Source organism: Cupressus sempervirens, chromosome 7 (genome assembly GCF_028749045.1).
Source record: "Cupressus sempervirens isolate cs-2001-9-10 chromosome 7, ASM2874904v1, whole genome shotgun sequence".
NCBI lineage: Eukaryota > Viridiplantae > Streptophyta > Pinopsida > Cupressales > Cupressaceae > Cupressus > Cupressus sempervirens.
In genome coordinates this window covers 846,028,643-846,034,326 of record NC_143124.1, presented here as the reverse complement: position 1 = coordinate 846,034,326, position 5,684 = coordinate 846,028,643, and positions in this window count along the sequence as shown.

The window sequence follows — 5,684 nt, the reverse complement described above, 5'->3', positions numbered from 1 at the left end:
GATCCGGGGTGTCACTGCCTGGGTCTGCTAAAAATTTTCACTGTTGTCAAATAAATTTTGAAAAAATGACAGAAATCACAGAGAAATTACAGATTCGAAATAAAATTAAATCACAGATTTAAAAATAAGATCATACCCATACTGAAAATCGAGTCTCTGAGTTTCAATTTGCAAATTTTTTTTTCCTCATGGTCAACTTTGGGCCAAGGTAGGCATGCTTATAGTTGATTTTTACCAGTTTAGCATTTCAGATGCAATGGCGAGGTCAAATCTAGCTCTGGACGCTCCCAATTTTTGCAGCACTCCAGATTCAGGCTAAGGTGATGAAGCAAGCAAGAGGTCTCGAACGGCTTGTGATGAAAAAATCTCCAAGTTCCTCTGATACCATGTAAGAATTTTCCTAAGGGAAAAATTCACCTAGGAACTAAGAACTCAAACACTAGCACATAGTAGACCAAAGAGAGAGAGAGAGAGAGTATTATTAGAATAACAATGTATTCAATAACTGGTTCATTATAGAGTACACTAGGAGTGCCTGAATATAAATGCCTCAGGAGAGCTTCTAGAATGCATAGAAGTTAGCATCATGATGTGTCATACAACCAAGAACATGTTCATCAGATATGGGTTATCCTCCATTAAGCACGGAAGTAAGTGCGGTGATGTGAGAATAAGCCTACAAAGGTGGGACACACAAAACAATGTTGTAGACACCATGTGTTCAAATAGAGTTGCATACTCCTATGTTGTCAACATGACAACTCAAAAGGTGTGCAAACTCCTAAGTGTCTCACAAATAAAAATAATAAAATAATGCAAAATAACTAAATAATGCATTAACCTAAGTAAACTTAAGTAAGTGTAATAAGTAAATACTTATTTACACCAACAATACCAAAGCTGAAAGGGAAAAATGTTTGTATCTAAAAAAATTATATATGTGATTTAGCCTGAAACAAAACTTTTACAAAACAATTTCATGGTCCAGTGAGTAATCTTAAGTTTGGAACAGTACTGTAAAGTTGAATTTTCAGAAATAGATGAAATCAATCTTCTCAATGGACATAGAGGGGTCAACTACAAAAACTATGACTTTAGGTTAACAAATCTTTTCATTAAATTCATCTAGCTATATCTTGAGATTGAAGTGGGGATAAGAATTAATTTTAGGGTAGTCATTTTAAGCTAAGGCAAGTCCCAAGCCAAAATAACAAGCTTAGAAAGTAAGACATCCTAAAGTTTGGGCTATTAGTGAGAGAAGAAAACCCACTCTTGTGGTAATGAATCACATGTCCATTTGCAAGTGAAACAAGCCCTTATTTTGGTGGCAGATCATTCTCATATTTACCGGTGATCTGATCATTTCCAATGATTCTATCCATGCATTAAAGGTTGAGGGAGGAATAGGAAGTCAAGTCTAGGCATGACATTTCAACTGAAGAATTTAGATAAATAAAAAATAAATAATATTATCTAGCTCACCAAAATAGTGAGGAATAAATAGAATTAATGCAGGTAGGAAAACTGGTTCATAAAAAGAATAAATTAGCACATCAAATTTTCAAACAAATTATTCGAAGCAAGCATAAACATTTGCAATAAGGCAAAACAAAAATTTAGTATAATGAGCATGTATACAAATAGGGAATTCTAAGCTTGTATTTGATGCAACTATCTTCCATTTTTCCATTTTTCCATTTTGCCATTTTGCAGTACTTCGTGTACTAATTTTCAATTTCCAATTTCCAATTTTAAGTCTTCCATTATTCCATTTTTCTATTTTGCAGCATGCTTCATGTTTCCTACTAATTTTCAATTTCCAATCTTTCATTTTGTAGTATAATTCATGTTTCCTAGTAATTCTTTCAATTTCAATTTCTAGTCTTTAGCACATTTAAAGCTCAGAGGCATGATGAATTGTCAATTTATGTAGGAAAATTGAAACATAATATAGAAAAGAAATATTCCAGTATAAACAAATTGCATTTTAAGATTTTTTAAACAGATTCAAAAGCTATGGATCATAAAGAAAAGGGTAGTGGCACAAGGGTAGCATTGTATAAATGTCCAAACTCTATGTACGTCAAGTATATTCTCTATAACCTTGTATGTGCTCCATCTTAAACCAAGCTATAGATAAATCATTATCTTCATAAGGAACTCAAAAATATGATGAGGAAAATACACAATAGGATAGATCTGAATCCATTGAAGGAAACTTAGATTTAGGAAGTTAATTTTATCCAGTCAAGGGAGACCAAAAAATATAGCAACTTTGTAAGGCAACACTAGTCTAAAATGCACTCAATCATGACCCAAAATACTGGTTCACATATAGGCAAGCCTTATGAATATAGGCAAAATTATATCAAAAAATATGCTCTAACTAAAACCCACTACACCATCATACAAACAGATACCTTAGAGTCCACTCCAAGTGTCTAGGTGTCTTCTGCATGCAACCAAAATCATTATCTTTTCTCTAACAGTTTCTATACTTCATAGTTGACCATAACCCTAGGCTTAAAGTTTCTAATTTGGCCACACCTATTAATCTTGTCATAGAGAATGTTGATAAATAATAAGAAATCTGATCCAACAATAATCAAATTAGTAGGACTATTGGAAAAAAAATGAATAATATTTACATCATAGGACTATATTTACTATTTACCCAACCAAGGCATTGATAAATAATAAGAAATCTAATCCAACAACAATCAACTTAGTAGGACTATTGGAAAAAAAATAAAAATTATTTACATTATAGGATTGTATTTACTATTTACCCAACCAAGCCATTGATAGATAATAAGAAATCTAATCCATCCATAATCAAATTAGCAAGACTATTGAAAAAAAAAAAAGAATAATATTTAGATCATAGGACTATATTTTCTATTTACCCAACCAAGTCATTCCTTACTTGGGTGGAATCCATGCCTACTGCAACATCAAAACATAATTGTTTATCAATAACTGTAATAGTATTTGGAGAGAGCATTTGGACAACATGAGTGACCTTCTAATGCTAAGTCTATCCAGAAGAACTTCAGTAAACACAAAGTCTTTGCCTGCCCCTATTTCTGGTCTTGATGGTAAGATGGCCTTCATCTATGGAGAAGAGAGGAGGAGTTCACAAGTAGTGGCATCTGTGTCATGTTTTAGTATTACCTGATTTGCTAGCTAGACATTGAAAACATTTTCAAACTATATGTAAGATGAAGATGGAGCTCGTTAATAGAGAAAGCCCTATGTAGGAGAACCAAGGAATTTCATATTATATTCTGATGCAAGTTAATCCTAATCCCCAACTTATCCTCAGACTTTTTTTGTTCATTAAAAAGTTTGAGATCAAAGCTAATTTTATATTAACAAACAGTTAATTGATCATAATCATAGATAGAAAATTATAGTCTTTTAACTGATTTGTGATAGTGAACATCAAAATTAACAATATTTTTACAAAGTACATGTCAATATCATTGGATCTTTTTATTTTAGAAGAGGCATAACAAATGGACTCAGACATCAAGCCAATCGAAACTAAAGTATTCTTCCACAATTTCAACTCTAAGTTATGGAATACAAGTGTTCTTCACCCCCCATAACTACTTCCCAATCATCTCATCATATCAAGCTCCTTCAATTTCTTGAGAAAAACCTTGTGAAAATTTTTAAGACCAAATCTTGCATTACATTAGACTGGGAGACGTATAGCTCTAAAGTATTTCTATGTGTGATTAATGTATTTCCTCTATTAAGTGAAAGCATATCAGCCTAGTGTTGGAAAAAAAAAAAAGATTAAAAGAAACCCAATATATAAAAACAATGACAAATAACTTGGATTGCCTATTAAGTTGAACAACTTTCTATTTGCAAGTTCTGATAAGATGGCCAAAGCATGAGGCTTTTGCAGCTTTTCAACGTAAATTTTGACGTCTGCGGGAAGTAATTCCAAGTCCAAGAGTGTAAGGAATGCTCTTACAAAACCAATGCCACATCAGCCATCTCCATAAATTGCAAAAAGTTCAATGAGAGACAAAGTCTTTTGAACATTGACTAGTCAACATTAGTTGATTAACTATCATTAACTTTAAACAAAATGATACATATACATATATGCTCAAATTTAAAAGAAACCATAAATTCGTTACCAAATTACAAATACCAGATACCATATGGCCTAAAAAAGATGACCTTGTTGAAATGAGCTTCAGAACCTGTCTAAGAACACAAAGGCAAGAATATTGTAGGAATGCTTTACCACCCTACCATGAAGTTTTTAAGCTTCCCCAGAATCTTTCCTGACATGAAAGATACCTAGCCCAACAATGAGATAGTCTAATCAAGTAAAACTTAGATGGGTAATGGAATTGTGCTACACAAATAATGTGAGTCAACAAGATAGCAAAATAATATTTTCTTAGTTATCACTTCAGTTTCACAATCCCTTCTCCATCATTTATAATAAGTAAAACATATCAAGGTTTATCCATCATTGAGTTCCATATACCCATCCACATGCAAGGATAAAACCATAAAGTCCATTAGTGATGGATCAATTAATTACAACATCTTAGCTCATTTCTAGCAAGGAATTTAATCCAACTTTCAAAGGGGAATACAAGTATTACCAACAATTCTCTATTGACACATGTTATAAATACACATATATTAAACCAATCACATAGCTAACGATGAAACTCTTTCTCCATCAATTAGTATTCATAGTATGTTATCCTATCTTAAATTCCTCACATAAAACATAAATACACAACTAGCATGACATCATTACTTCCACTATGCACTACCAACATATAGGCATACAAGTAAAACAGCATTTTTAAGGAGTACATGCCCTTGATGCTTACATTCAGTCTATGTCATTAAGCATGATGTTCACACTTTGACTAGTCAAACAAGATTTAAAACATATTTTATATCCTTGAAAAATATATACTCCATTTACATGAATATCCATAACAATAGCAGTTAATATTAAGTAATAACTTCCACAATCAAACCATAGGAAAACATATTTCCATCTTGAACTCTGAAAAGTTTTAGGCAGCAGTACATTCTAATATTTGGAATTTATTAGGAAAACAATCAGAATAGTTTCAGTATTACAACTAAGTTCAACTCTGTTCACTAAGTGTGTTTTCCTCTGTGCTAAATTAGAAGATACTTTTACAAAGATGAAAAAAACTATCTTGGACAGTCTCAGCCCTAGTTACAATACTCTTTGTTTTCAATTAAACTCTATCTTTAGTCTATGTATCAAACCAATTGAGCCACTATATCAAGAATAATCAAACATGTCTTGTCATAAAGTGAATTACGTTTTTCTACATTAAAAGAAAAGTTTTATTTATATAAGGAAACATTTGATTAAAAAGATTCAGAAGAGCAGCAACCACATAGTTTTTAACATGTAGATATCATTTCATCCAGCATTACGGAACAGCCAGAAAGAGAAGCTCAATGTTTGATTCATCATTTGGTTAAGCACCTATTAGAACAAGGAATGTCCCAAACTCAAGGTGTTCTGGCGGATTGATCTCAAGAATTTATTGTGTCTTTCCATGGTAACTCTGAGAATGGATTCAATTCAATGCATGACAGATTATATCAGACCAAGAAAAATTCCAGTATATCAACATAGGAAACTTGCAGATTGT